The 15030-nt window shown below is 48.2% G+C and overlaps 2 protein-coding genes across 7 annotated transcripts in view; one reads left to right on the top strand and one right to left on the bottom strand.

Moving 5' to 3' along the window:
• LOC140385898 (C-X-C chemokine receptor type 2-like) overlaps positions 1 to 14832 on the bottom strand; it is a 169702-nt gene extending 154870 nt beyond the window's left edge. Inside the window, exon 1 of the mRNA XM_072468533.1 lies at positions 14689 to 14832. The gene's annotated coding sequence lies outside the window, so the exon portion shown is untranslated. The remainder of the gene's footprint in view (positions 1 to 14688) is intronic.
• The window catches only part of tns1b (tensin 1b), a 1628779-nt gene that overhangs the window by 497919 nt on the left and 1115830 nt on the right, over positions 1 to 15030 (top strand). The gene's annotated exons all lie outside the window — the stretch shown is intronic.

The following is a 15030-nucleotide window of genomic DNA, read 5'->3' as shown; positions in this document are numbered from 1 at the left end:
CAAGACCTACTAACTCTGTGAAAGTCTTTGTTTCAGGGGCGTCTGGAGATGTCAAACCCCTGATTAAATTAAAAGTTTGGGCTCCACAGGCTGTTATTATGATCTTTCCTTTCCTCCCCCGTTTTTCATTTGTCAGGAAAATGTACTGCAGGCATTCAACATATTGAACCCAATCTTCGGTGTTAGGACAAATGGCTCTTATTTGCCGAAAAGGGAAAAGTAAAAGCAAACTAATGGCGTCCTAGTCCCAGATGACCACAGGCTGCTTTCCCCTTTGAGGGGGAGAGCTGACTGGTGGCGATTTAACCTGAGGGTCACCACGCTTCAGGTGAGGGGAAAGGTTGATAAGGTGGGGGTCTTCATGAATCACCTCAACCGGTACGGGGAATGGAACCCTCGCTGCTGGCCTCGCTCTGCATCATGAACCAGTTAGAACATAGAACATAGAACGATACAGCGCAGTACAGGCCCTTCGGCCCACGATGTTGCACCGACATGGGAAGTCAAAAAACAAAAGCCATCTAACCTACACTATTCGATTATCATCCATATGCTTATCCAATAAACTTTTAAATGCCCTCAATGTTGGCGAGTTCACTACTGCTGCAGGTAGGGCATTTCACGGCCTCACCACTCTTTGCGTAAAGAACCTACCTCTGACCTCTGTCCTATATCTAAAACGCCTCAGTTTAAGGCTATATCCCCTCGTGCTAGCCATTTCCATCCGCGGGAGAAGGCTCTCACTGTCCACCCTATCTAACCCTCTGATCATTTTGTATGCCTCTATTAAGTCTCCTCTTAACCTTCTTCTCTCTAACGAAAACAACCTCAAGTCCATCAGCCTTTCCTCATAAGATTTTCCCTCCATACCAGGCAACATCCTGGTAAATCTCCTCTGCACCCGCTCCAAAGCCTCCACGTCCTTCCTATAATGCGGTGACCAGAACTGTACGCAATACTCCAAATGCGGCCGTACCAGAGTTTTGTACAGCTGCAACATGACCTCCTGACTCCGGAACTCAATCCCTCTACCAATAAAGGCCAACACTCCATAGGCCTTTTTCACAACCCTATCAACCTGGGTGGCAACTTTCAGGGATCTAGGTGCATGGACACCTAGATCCCTCTGCTCATCCACACTTCCAAGAAGTTTACCATTAGCCAAATATTCCGCATTCCTGTTATTCCTTCCAAAGTGAATCACCTCACACTTCTCTACATTAAACTCCATTTGCCACCTCTCAGCCCAGCTCTGCAGCTTATCTATATCCCTCCGTAACCTGTTACATCCTTCCACACTATCGACAACACCACCGACTTTAGTATCGTCTGCAAATTTACTCACCCACCCTTCTGCGCCCTCCTCTAGGTCATTTATAAAAATGACAAACAGCAACGGCCCCAGAACAGATCCTTGTGGTACGCCACTTGTAACTGAACTCCATTCTGAACATTTCCCATCAACCACCACCCTCTGTCTTCTTTCAGCTAGCCAATTTCTGATCCACATCTCTAAATCACCCTCAATCCCCAGCCTCCGTATTTTCTGCAATAGCCTACCGTGGGGAACCTTATCAAACGCTTTACTGAAATCCATATACACCACATCAACTGCTCTACCCTCGTCTACCTGTTCAGTCACCTTCTCAAAGAACTCAATAAGGTTTGTGAGGCATGACCTACCCTTCACAAAGCCATGCTGACTATCCCTGATCATATTATTCCTATCTAGATGATTATAAATCTTGTCTCTTATAATCCCCTCCAAGACTTTACCCACAACAGACGTGAGGCTCACCAGTCTATAGTTGCCGGGGTTGTCTCTACTCCCCTTCTTGAACAAAGGGACCACATTTGCTATCCTCCAGTCCTCTGGCACTATTCCTGTAGCCAATGATGACATAAAAATCAAAGCCAAAGGCTCAGCAATCTCTTCCCTGTCCAGCCAACTCAGCTAAACCAGCCATAAAGAGGCAACCTGACAGGTTTGAGCAACAACAAACTATATATTCGAGTACCTATACTGTATACATAGATACATAGGAGATCGGAGCAGGAGGAGGCCTTTTGGCCCTTCGAGCCTGCTCCGCCATTCATCACGATCATGGCAGATCATCCAACTCAATAGCCTAATCCTGCTTTCTCCCCATAGCCTTTGATCCCATTCTCCCCAAGTGCGATATCCAGCCGCCTCTTGAATATATTCAGTGTTTCAGCATCAACTACTTCCTGTGGGAATGAATTCCACAGGCTCACCACTCTCTGTGTGAAGAAATGTCTCCTTATCTCTGTCCGAAACGGTTTACCCTGAATCCTCAGACTGTGACCCCTGGTTCTGGACACACCCATCATTGATAACATCTTCCCTGCATCTACCCTGTCTGTAGTGTTACCTGCGTGGTCGATAACACGTGTTACTCAATCCTTGGCTGATGGTGAGGTCCTCGGAATCTTGTTGAAGAAGACTCGAACTCGTCCAGTAACAACAAAGGTTTATTGAGTAACTATAACTATTAATGCATGAGTTCTTTACCTTAACATGGGAACTAGGAATTGGATAACAAGATTTAACAATTGTAACTAAATGTAACTCCACTAACTATCTATGTGATTCTGATGTTTCCCTGTTCACAGCACACCCGAGAGAGAGACAGAGACCCCGTGTGGCTGTCCTTTATACCCCTGTTGGTCCAGCCCTCTGGTGATCATGTGGTGCTGCTATCTACCCATTAACCCCTTGTGTGCGTGCACCCACAGAGATCACCACATCTCCCCCTTTTTAATGTGCTACAGGTTTTCTGTATGGTGTAACGAAAACTAAACAAACATAGTGAATTAAGTCAACTGGGAACAGACAAAACAGGTAACGCTGTGTCCAGAATGGGATGGTATTAATGACTGTACAAAGTCAATCAACGTTTAAAAAGTCCAATTGTAACAAAAAATTTTGTGAGTCCAGACTGTAGCGTTTGATCAGGTGGGTTGATCCTCTCGCCTGTCGTTGAGGTGGTAGTGTTGATGTCGCCATGTCATTGTGACCGTCAGTGTTTGTGTGTCCGTGAGGACATCGGGAGACATCGGAATGGTCGAAGTAAGTTGACGTTAGTAGCGGACTTTCTTTTGTGCTTGCAGTGTGGACCCCGTATGTCATCGTTTTTGCAGCTGGGTTGGGTGATTGCTGCGGCGCAGACACAAAATCACCAGATCTGTTGTTGTTGTTGTGGTTTTGTTCACTGCTTTGACCAACAGCGGGTAGACATTTAATGTCTGCTGCTGGCTGCTCATACAAGGCAGATAGACCGTCCTAGTCTTCCTGGTTCACGGCTGTCGCTCCGGAGTCGTCGCTTGTGGCCATTCTGGAGCCTGTCAACGAGATCGCTATGGAGGCCGGTATCGCTCCCTCAGTGGAGTCAATCTGTGCTCTCTGCGTGGCGTCGCCTTCTGCGAGGATATATGACATGTGGTTGTCATCCATTTTGTCGACGAGCTGCCGTGTCGTCACGGTACTGGATTCTCCCACCAGGAGACTGGTATGGGACTTGGCAGCCATGTTGCTGCTGCAATGACCATCAGATCCGGAGAGCTGATCCATGGCTGAGTGGCATTCGTCAGCGAGAAAATCATCGCTTCCTGTCAAGGATGTGTCACGGTGCTCTACTTGTCCAATGAGGAACTCATCCCCTGAGTAATCATCGTCAATGAACAAATCTTTTGCTGTGGATTTGTCATTGTGCTCTTCTCTTTGGGTGTTGCAAACGGTATGTTTCAGGCTGCGGCAGTGATCTTTAACTGTAAGTGGAGGCTCGAGCTTCATTCTGTCGCTGGGGAAAAGAATTGTTTGTTTTGAGACTTTAAACCCCTTTTTGTTCACTTTCGGGCATTTTGGATGCGGCGTGGTGCTGTAAGGTTCCTCCGTTACCGTGACCGTGTCCACACCGTAGGAGTCATCATAGGCAAGGTCATCGTTTTCGGACAGGTAATCACTGCATATTGATTGGCGGTCCATAGATGCCACGCTCCGAACGTCGCAGGGTCTTAGTTGTTGTCCCGTGGAAGTCACCTGTAGCACAGCTCGACATTTGAAGGCATAGTGGTTGTACTTTCCACACCTCAGGCACTGTTTGCCATAAGCTGGACATTGCCCTTTTAAGTGGGCGTGTCCGCAGTTATGACATGTCATGACGCCGTCCTGGCACGTTCGCGCATGTGCAGGAGCGTTCTCAGCTGGTTCCAGTCTCCGTGCGAACTGCGCATGTGTGTGGGCCACTTTCAGATTCACACGCGTGGGATTGCCAGGGAGGAGCGCCTTCGAGAAGCCTGGGCCACCATTTTGACTGCTCCAACCTCGTGGTGGAGGCCTTGGTCCCGGTAAGTAAACTGTTGATATTGTGCTTCAGTGATTTCATGAGCAGAACATAGTTGTGTAGCCATTTCCAGATCAAGATTTTTGTGCTTAAGGAGAGATTTTCTGAGTCCCGCATCAGAAATGCCCTGACAATCTGGTCTCTGATGAGGGAGTCACGGAGGGTCTCATGTTAGGGGTTTTCTATAGGCCTCCGAAAAGCTCCAGAGATGTAGAGGAAAGGATTTATAATCATCTAGATAGGAATAATATGATCAGGGATAGTCAGCATGGCTTTGTGAAGGGTAGGTCATGCCTCACAAACCTTATTGAGTTCTTTGAGAAGGTGACTGAACAGGTGGATGAGGGTAAAGCAGTTGATGTGGTGTATATGGATTTCAGTAAAGCGTTTGATAAGGTTCCCCACGGTAGGCTATTGCAGAAAATACGGAGGCTGGGGATTGAGGGTGATTTAGAGATGTGGATCAGAAATTGGGTAGCTGAAAGAAGACAGAGGGTGGTGGTTGATGGGAAATGTTCAGAATGGAGTTCAGTTACAAGTGGAGTACCACAAGGATCTGTTCTGGGGCCGTTGCTGTTTGTCATTTTTATCAATGACCTAGAGGAAGGCGCAGAAGGGTGGGTGAGTAAATTTGCAGACGATACTAAAGTCGGTGGTGTTGTCAACAGTGTGGAAGGATGTAGCAGGTTACAGAGGGATATAGATAAGCTGCAGAGCTGGGCTGAGAGGTGGCAAATGGAGTTTAATGTAGAGAAGTGTGAGGTGATTCACTTTGGAAGGAATAACAGGAATGCGGAATATTTGGCTAATGGTAAAGTTCTTGGAAGTGTGGATGAGCAGAGGGATCTAGGTGTCCATGTACATAGATCCCTGAAAGTTGCCACCCAGGTTGATAGGGTTGTGAAAAAGGCCTATGGAGTGTTGGCCTTTATTGGTAGAGGGATTGAGTTCCGGAGTCAGGAGGTCATGTTGCAGCTGTACAAAACTCTGGTACGGCCGCATTTGGAGTATTGCGTATAGTTCTGGTCACCGCATTATAGGAAGGACGTGGAGGCTTTGGAGCGGGTGCAGAGGAGATTTATCAGGATGTTGCCTGGTATGGAGGGAAAATCTTATGAGGAAAGGCTGATGGACTTGAGGTTGTTTTCGTTAGAGAGAAGAAGGTTAAGAGGAGACTTAATAGAGGCATACAAAATGATCAGGGGGTTAGATAGGGTGGACAGTGAGAGCCTTTTTCCTCGGATGGTGATGTCTAGCACGAGGGGACATAGCTTTAAATTGAGGGGAGATAGATATAAGACAGATGTCAGAGGTAGGTTCTTTACTCAGAGAGCAGTAAGGGAGTGGAATGCCCTGCCTGCAACAGTAGTGGACTCTCAACACTAAGGGCATTCAAATGGACATTGGATAGACGTATGGACGATAAGGGAATAGTGTAGATGGGCTTTAGAGTGGTTTCACAGGGTCGGCGCAACATCGAGGGACGAAGGGCCTGTACTGCGCTGTAATGTTCTATGTTCTATAATTACAGGATTGGGCCAGCAGCTTTAAGTCAGTGAGAAAGCTGCTGAATGGTTCTCCTGGTCTTTGTATACGCCTGGTGAACTTGAAGCGTTCAAATGTTTCATTCACCTCCGATTTCCAGTGGGTATCAAATTTTTTAATAATTGTGTCCCACTTATTCTTGTCCTCCCCTTCGGCATAGGTAAATGAGTTATATATCTCCATGGCTGGTTTCCCTGCCGCAGCTAAGAAGTATGCAATTGTTTTTTTATCTGGCGCAGTGGTCACGTCCTCAATTTCCAGAAACAAATTAAATTGTTACAGGAAAATCTTCCAATTATACTGGAGATTACCAGAGGTTCTGAGGTGTTCTGGAAGTGATTCCATCTTACCGGTTTGTGCCCGAGAGATCCGAGTGTAGCGATGCCTTCCTTGGCCGAATATCTTATCCGAGTTGTTTTCTTTTTTTTGTTTTCTCTTGTCTGTCGAACCTAAGCTAGCTAGTTTCTATTTCCGTTGTTCAGGCCAACACACTCCGTGGTACCATGTAGTGTTAGCTGCGTGGTCGATAACACGCGTTACTCAATCCTGGGCTGATGGTGAGGTCCTCGGAATCTTGTTGAAGAAGACTCGAACTCGTCCAGTAACAACAAAGGTTTATTGAGTCACTCCAACTATTAATGCGTGAGTTCTTTACCTTAACATGGGAACTAGGAAGTGGACAACAAGATTTAACAATTGTAACTAAATGTAACTCCACTAACTATCTGTGATTCTGATGTTTCCCTGTTCACAGCACACCCGAGAGAGAGACAGAGACCCCGTGTGGCTGCCCTTTAGACCCCTGTTGGTCGGGCCCTCTGGTGATCATGTGGTGCTGCTATCTACCCATTAACCCCTTGTGTGCATGCACCTACAGAGATCACCACACTGTCTAGTCCTGTTAGAATTTTATAAGTCTCTATGAGATCCCCCCTCATTCTTCTGAACTCCAGCGAGAACAATCCCAACCTAGTCAATCTCTCCTCATATGACAGTCCCGCCATCCCTGGGATCAGCCTGGTAAACCTTCGCTGCACTCCCTCGAGAGCAAGAACATCCTTCCTCAGAGAAGGAGACCAAAACTGCCCACAATACTCCAGGTGTGGCCTCACCAAGGCCCAGTATAATTGCAGCAACACATCCCAGCTTCTATACTCGAAACCTCTCGCAATGAAGGCCAACATACAATTAGCCTTCTTTACCGCCTGCTGCACCTGCATGCTTACCTTCAGCGACTGGGGCACAAGGACACCCAGGTCCCGCTGCACACAACCGTCTCCCAATTTACAACCATTCAGGTAGTAATCTGCCTTCCTGTTTTTGCTTCCAAAATGAATAACCTCACACTGATCCAAATTATACTGCATCTGCCATTGGTTTGCCTACTCGACCCAACCTGTCCAGATTATGCTGTAGGATCCCTGCATCTTCGTCACAATTCACCCTCCCACCCAACTTAGTATCATCTGCAAACTTTGAGATGTTACATTTTGTTCCCTCATCCAAATCATTAATATACATTGTGAATGTAGAGGGCTGGGCTGTGCGACCAACTTCTACAGCGCAAGGATCGATTCCGCGCGCAGTGGGTTCGCCCTGCTGCCTCACGGCGCCGAGGTCCCAGGTTCGATCCCGGCTCTGGGTCACCGTCCGTGTGGAGTTTGCACATTCTCCCCGTGTTTGCGTGCGTTTCGCCCCCCCACAACCCAAAAGATGTGCAGGGTAGGTGGATTGGCCGCGCTAAATTGCCCCTTAATTGGAAAAAATGAATTGGGTACTCTAATTTTATTTTTTAAATGGATTGATGGCGCCCAGGAAAGCTCACGCTCAGCCCCAGAATCTGTGCGCTACTGGCCGATCAGGTCACATGACTGTTTGAAACCCCGTTCCCTGAAAGGGGGCCGCTTCTACAATACTCTTTCTCTTGAATGCTTTCTTTTAAGTTAATATAAACCTTTACTAATTGATTACAAGGCTGGACTGTTTGTCCCTGCACTTCCTTATCTTTCCGCCCATTATCCCGAATTTAAAATATACAAGTTACCCTTCTGGGTTTTCGGGTACCCTCGCAGTCTGAAGTGAGGTACCCAATGGATCAGTTCCGACAACACTTTACTTCTCAGTCGATAGACATTTTTAAAAATACCTTGTCGAATATTTTCCTAGTTTGCACCAGCCATTATTGAGCAGTTCCTTGAGTTCTGAACATGTATTCTTATCTGATGTCCATGTTCTCTAATAACAGACTGGTGTTAGTTACAGATAGCTTGAACTCTAAATGTGTTCCATCACCACCAATGTGCTGGAAGGGTTGAACAAACCCCGGTGGCGGGTGGGGGGAGGCCCCGGACTGTGAACCCCACCTTTATCATGTGCAGAAATAAACTTTCCGCTTCAAACTCACAGGAACGCAGCTCATCGTAACAAGGAGCCACGGAAAGAGTGAAATTAGTGGGAGTTTATTTACAAAAGTGAGCATTATGTGCAACTACAACTTCTTAACCTTCCTTATCCAAACACTACACCTTAGTGCATCCCCAACATTCACAGCAGAGGTGGAGGGAGCTAGTCCTGTTAGAACTTTGCAAGTTTCTATGAGATCCCCTTTCACTCTTCTAAACTCCAATGAATACAATCCTAACCGACTTAGTCTCTCATATTACAGTCCCGCCATCCCAGGAATCGGCCTGGTGAACCTTCGCTGCACTCCCTCCATAGCAAGAACATCCTTCCTCAGATAAGGACACCAGAACTGCGCACAATACTCCAGGTGTGCCCTGACCAATTCCCTATACAATTGCAGTAAAACATCTCTGGTCCTGTACTCCAATCCTCTCGCAATGAAGGCCCACATACCATTTGCCTTCTTTCCTGCCTGCTGTACCTGCGCGCTTACTTTCAGCGACTGATGCACGAGGACACTCACTGAAATGGCGGAGATTAAGGGGCGACCTGATAGAAGTCGACAAAACTATGAGGGGCATGGACAGAGTGGATAGTCAAAAGCTTTTCCCCAGGGTGGAAGAGTCAATTACCAGGGGACATCGGTTTAAAGTGCGAGGGGCAAAGTTTAGAAGAGATGTGCAAGGGGAGTTTTTTACACAGAGGGTAGTGGGTGCCTGGAACTCGCTGCCGGAGGAGGTAGTAGAAGCAGGGACGATAGTGACGTTTAAGGGGCGTCTTGACAAATACATGAATAGGATGGGAATAGAGGGATACGGACCCAGGAAGTGTAGAAGATTTTAGTTTAGACGGGCAGCATGGTCGGCACGGGCTTGGAGGGCCGAAGGGCCTGTTCCTGTGCTTTACTTTTCTTTGTACTTTTTGTGCTTGCCACCAAGGTTTTGTTGAGTGTCCACCTCTCTCAATTTAGACCCGTTCAAATAATAATCTGCCTTCTTATTTTTGCGACCGAGGCGGATAATCTCACATTTATCCACATTATACTGCATCTGTCACGCATGTGCCCACTCACTCAACCTGTCCAAATCCCACTGAAGTACCTCTGTATCCTCCTCACAGCTCACCCTCTCACCCTGTTATATTATCATGAGTGGTAATATGTTGTATTCTTTGTCTTTTCTTCCAGAATGACCCGATATAGTGTTGACAAAGAATATACCAATCAAAAGATTGAAACAAAACTAATTTATTATTACACCACTAATTACATCGGAGTTGGTTTAGCACAGGGCTAAATCGCTGGCTTTTAAAGCAGTCCAAGGCAGGCCAGCAGCATGGTTCAATTCCCGTACCAGCCTCCCCGAACAGGTGCCGGATTGTGACAATAAGCAATTTTCATTTCATTTCATTACATGAAGTTTGAACACTCTACTGAGCTACAGATGATAATTAAATGCTATTGAATCTGTCTTGCAGCATTGAATAATGTACCTAGTCACTAACTACACTATGATCTAACCTCGGGCTATCTATCTCCAATTGACATTCACTCTGCTCTGAACTTGTCCACATGCTATTCCCTGAATTCTCTGATTGGCTGTCTTAAATACAGAGCAGTAGTTAAAAGAAAATTACTGCGGATGCTGGAATCTGAGACCAAAGAGAAAATGCTGAAAAATCTCAGCAGGTCTGGCAGCATCTGTAGGGAGAGAAAAGAGCGAACGTTTCAAGTCCAGATGAGCCTTTGTAGTAGTAACGCCCTCTGGTGTTTGATTTACACAGAGATGTATTTATTAACCCTTCACTAACCTGACTATATACAGATCATTACACACCCAAATTTGGAGACAGTACATTTAGTTCCCTAGTCCAAATCATTGATATATAATGTGAACAGTTGGAACAGATCTGGCACAGTGGCTGGTTTAGCTCACTGGGCTAAATCGCTGGCTTTGAAAGCAGACCAAGGCAGATCAGCAGCATGGTTCAATTCCCGTACCAGCCTCCCTAAACAGGCGCCGGAATGTGGCGACTAGGGGCTTTTCACAGTAACTTTATTGAAGCCTACTCGTGACAATAAGCGATTTTCATTTTCATCCCTGTGATACCCCACCAGTCACTGCCTACCAATCAGAAAAAGACCCATTTATTCCAACTTTTTGCTTCCTGTCTGCGAACCAGCTTTCTATCCATCACAAGACACTACCTGTAATCGCACGTGCTTTAACGTTTCATAGTAATCTGCTATGAGACCTTGTCGAAAGCCCTCTGAAAAAGCTCCGGTTTCCTCCCACAAGTCCCGAAAGACGTGCTGTTGGGTGAATTGGACATTCTGAATTCTCCCTCTGTGTACCCGAACAGGCGCCGGAGTGTGGCGACTGGGGGATTTTCACAGTAACTTCATTGCAGTGTTAATGTAAGCCTACTTGCGACTTGTTTTCCCTTTCCTAACCGCACGCCGGAGAATCCTGTTCAGCTGGCGATCGGCAGCACCGCCCACAGCAGGCTGGCTGGCAGATCTGGCCGAATATCTCCATTTGCAGAAGATCAAGTTCACCATCCGAGGCTCAGAGGAAGGCCTCCTCAATTCGTTGGCCTGTTCCAAAACCTGTTTCAGGCCAACAGCGGCTGGGGAAAGAGGGAGAGAGGAGAGAGAGCAGACAGGAACACACAACGCGAGGAGGCACAAAAGAGGATGGGGAGAGGAATTGAGGAGGAAACTCAGGGGAACCACAGGGGGAAGCATGGAAGAGGGGTGGGGGAGAGGGAGCAGGAAGGCCCCCCCCCCCCCCCCACCACCATTGAACCCACAAGGCCTGCAACACAAACTACAGAAGGAAGGAAAAAAGGGCAGAACAGGAGTCTAGCGTTAGAACACCCAGATTGGAAGGGGGAGGGGTGCCAAGGAGGGGACAGGGAGGGGGGTAGGGAGGGGGGATACCAAGAAGGGGACTGGGAGGGGGGGTAGAGAGGGGGGAAGGGGGATACCAAGGAGGGGACAGGGAGGGGGTAGAGAGGGGGGAAGGGGGGATACCAAGGAGGGGACAGGGAGGGGGTAGGGAGGGGGGAAGGGGGGATACCAAGGAGGGGACAGGGAGGGGGTAGGGAGGGGGAAGGAGGGATACCAGGGAGGGGACAGGGAGGGGGTAGGGAGGGGGAAGGGGGGATACCAAGCAGGGGACAGGGAGGGGGTAGGGAGGGGGGAAGGGGGAATACCAGGGAGGGGACAGGGAGGGGGTAGGGAGGGGGAAGGGGGATACCAAGCAGGGGACTGGGAGGGGGTAGGGAGGGGGGAAGGGGGATACCAAGCAGGGGACAAGAAGGGGGTAGGGAGGGGGGAAGGGGGAATACCAGGGAGGGGACAGGGAGGGGGTAGGGAGGGGGAAGGGGGGATACCAAGCAGGGGACAGGGAGGGGGTAGGGAGGGGGGAAGGGGGAATACCAGGGAGGGGACAGGGAGGGGGTAGGGAGGGGGGAAGGGGGGATACCAAGGAGGGGACAGGGAGGGGGGTAGGGAGGGGGGAAGGGGGGATACCAAGGAGGGGACAGGGCGGGGGTAGAGAGGGGGGAAGGGGGATACCAAGGAGGGGACAGGAAGGGGGGTAGGGAGGGGGGAAGGGGGGATACCAAGGAGGGGACAGGGAGGGGGTAGGGAGGGGGGCAGGGGGAATATCAAGGAAGGGACAGGGAGGGGGGGTAGGGAGGGGGGATACCAAGGAGGGGACAGGGAGGGGGGTAGGGAGGGGGGAAGGGTGGGGTGGAGAAGATATATCAAGAAAGAGGTACGTACATAAGAAACTGTATAAATTGTAAGTATCGAGCACCAACGTTTCACTCTGTAAAATTGAAAATGCCGATTAAAACATTTAAGAAAAAGAAAAAAATGAACAATGCGGAGTCACTGAGGTTAAACTGACTCGCTGTAGTTGCTGGGCTGATCTTTACATCTACTTTACAACAAGAATTTTAGTAATGTTATGCACGTTGGCAATCTGACCGATTTAACCAGAAATGAACACGTCATTTGTGCACTTTGCACAATTAGCTGTGATTGCCCGTACACTGATAAACGTCACAAGCCTGCATTGCTCTGCGGACACTCCTCGGCCAACTGAGTAGTCGGAGCATTTTCTGATTTTATTTCAGATTTCAAGTAGCGGAAATATTTTGCTTTCTCACAATGTAATACCGTACGATCATAAGCTGTGGGAGTCAAAACAGGCAACGCAGCCCATTGAGTCTGCTCCACCATTCAAGGACTGCTCTGATATAATCCCCAACTCCACTTTCCCGCCTTATCCCCATGACCTCAGAGAGCTCGGGTGAGCGCTGCCCAGCCCTGGTCTCCAGAAACGGGGAACAGGTGGAACGGCACTTGTGGGGTCTACCTGGGGATCTGAGACCCCCCCGGGTGCATGCCTTGGAGCAGGGTGCCAACCTGGCACTACCAACCTGGGAGCATCCCTACCAGTGCCCCTGCCAGAGGTTTTAGGGCAGCACAGTAGCACAGTGGTTAGCACTGTTGCTTCACAGCTCCAGGGTCCAAGGTTCGATTCCCGGCTTGGGTCACTGTCTGTGCGGAGTCTGCACGTTCTCCCCGTGTCTGCGTGGGTTTCCTCCGGGTGCTCCGGTTTCCTCCCACAAGTCCCGAAAGACGTGCTGTTGGGTGAATTGGACATTCTGAATTCTCCCTGTGTACCCGAACAGGCACCGGAATGTGGCAACTAGGGGCTTTTCACAGTAACTTCATTGCAGTGTTAATGTAAGCCTACTTGTGACAGTAATAAAGATTATTACTATAGACCTTGACTCCCTCACTGATTAAATATCTGTCTATCTTGGCCTTGACCATACGTAACGACCCGGCCCCTACAGCTCTCTGCGGTAAAGAATTCCACAGATTCACTCCCCTCTGAGAGAAGAAATTCCTCCTCATCTCTGTCTGAAATGGGCGACCCCTCACTCTGAGATTCTGCCCTCTGGTCCTTGGCTCTCCCACAAGGGGAAACAACCTCTCAGCATCGACCCTGTCAAGTCCCCTGAGAATCCGATACGTCTCAATAAGGTCGCCTCTCATTCTTCTAAACTCCAGCGAGGACAGGCCCAACCTACTCAACCTCTCCTCATGAGAAAATCCCTCCATTCCCGGGATCAACCGAGTGAACCTTCTCTGGACTTGCCTCCAATGCCGGTATATCTTTCCTCAGATACGGGGATCAAAACCACTCACAGAATTCCGGGTGTGGTCTAACTAGCACCTTGTGTAGTTTTAACAAGGCTTCTCTATTTTTATACTCCAGCACCTTTGAAATAAAGGCCAACATTCCATTTACCTTCCCAATTGCCTGCTGAGCTTGTGCACGCTAGCTTTTAGTGATTGAGACATGAGGACCCGCACATCCCTCTGTGCTGCAGCTTTTTGTGAATTAGGCACGAGGACACCCTGACCCTTCAGTGCTGCAGCTTTCTGCAGCCTCTCTCCATTTAAATACTCAGCTCCTTTATTCTTCCTACCAAAGTGCTAACTTCACACTTTCCTACATTACATTCCACCTGCCAGGATTTTACCCACTCACCGAACCTGTCTATATCCCTCTGTAAACTCTTTGTCTCATCCTCACCAGTTGCCTTCCCATCTCATAGAATTTACAGTGCAGAAGGAGGCAATTCAGCCCATCGAGTCTGCATCGGCCCTTGGAAAGAGCACCCTACTTAAGTCCACACCTCCACCTTATCCCCGTAACCCAGTAACCCCACCTAACCTTTTCGACACGAAGGGGCAATTGATCACGGCCAATCCACCTAACCTACACGCCTTTGGACCGTGGGAGGAAACCGGAGCACCCGGAGGAAACCCACGCAGACACGGGGAGAACGTGCAGACTCCGCACAGACAAGTCACCCAAGGCCGGAACTGAACCAGGTACACTGGAGCTTTGAGGCAACAGTGCTAACTTGGCAATGATACATTCACTTCTCTGGTCCCAGTCATTAATATATATTGTGACTAATTGTGTTCCCAGCACTGATCCCTGTGACACTCCACTGGCTATAGGTTGCCATCCTGAAAATGCCTCTCTTATCCCAGTTCTCTCGATTCTATCGGTCAACCTTCCTAGAAGAAATATTTATTCTCAGGATCTGTGCGCAGTGCCATACAATATCAAAGCAATAAGCAAACAAAATCCTCTTTCCTCCCGAAATTGTTTTCATTCTATTTATTTTTATTGATCTCCTGGTTCTGTCTTATCTTAGAATGAACGATATCAGAAAACAACACATCAGAAATATTTACAGGCGCTTATATATATTGCATAAGTAATATTGAAAATGTGTGTAAATAATTTAATTGAACAGCTAATTAAAATCGACGTACCTTTTCAAAGTCGATCAGTATTTTCTGCCTCGTGGTAAAGTTGATAAAATGATTTTCTTGACCATCTAATGTGCCAGTCCCAAGCAGCAGGGCTGCTCGCAAGAATCTACAATGTTTGTTGACGTGAAGTGGAGCAGAGAAGTGTCTGTCCAGTGTGTATCCTGCCAAACAGCGATGTTTGTTCTGCAAAGCAAGAGGAGTGTTGCAAGGCATTAAGAAATTTAAAGAAAATGCAGAATCTACACGGGAAGTGTGTCAAGAACGCGAGGGAAAATCCCTCAGATCGCAGTCGCTCCTAGAGTAAACATTTCACACCTGTGGTAGCGCAGCCCCTTTAAGGGG

This window comes from Scyliorhinus torazame, chromosome 2 (genome assembly GCF_047496885.1).
Source record: "Scyliorhinus torazame isolate Kashiwa2021f chromosome 2, sScyTor2.1, whole genome shotgun sequence".
NCBI classification, from domain to species: Eukaryota; Metazoa; Chordata; class Chondrichthyes; order Carcharhiniformes; family Scyliorhinidae; genus Scyliorhinus; species Scyliorhinus torazame.
The sequence above is the reverse complement of the archived record's forward strand: the minus strand, read 5'-3'. Positions and strand labels throughout refer to the sequence as shown.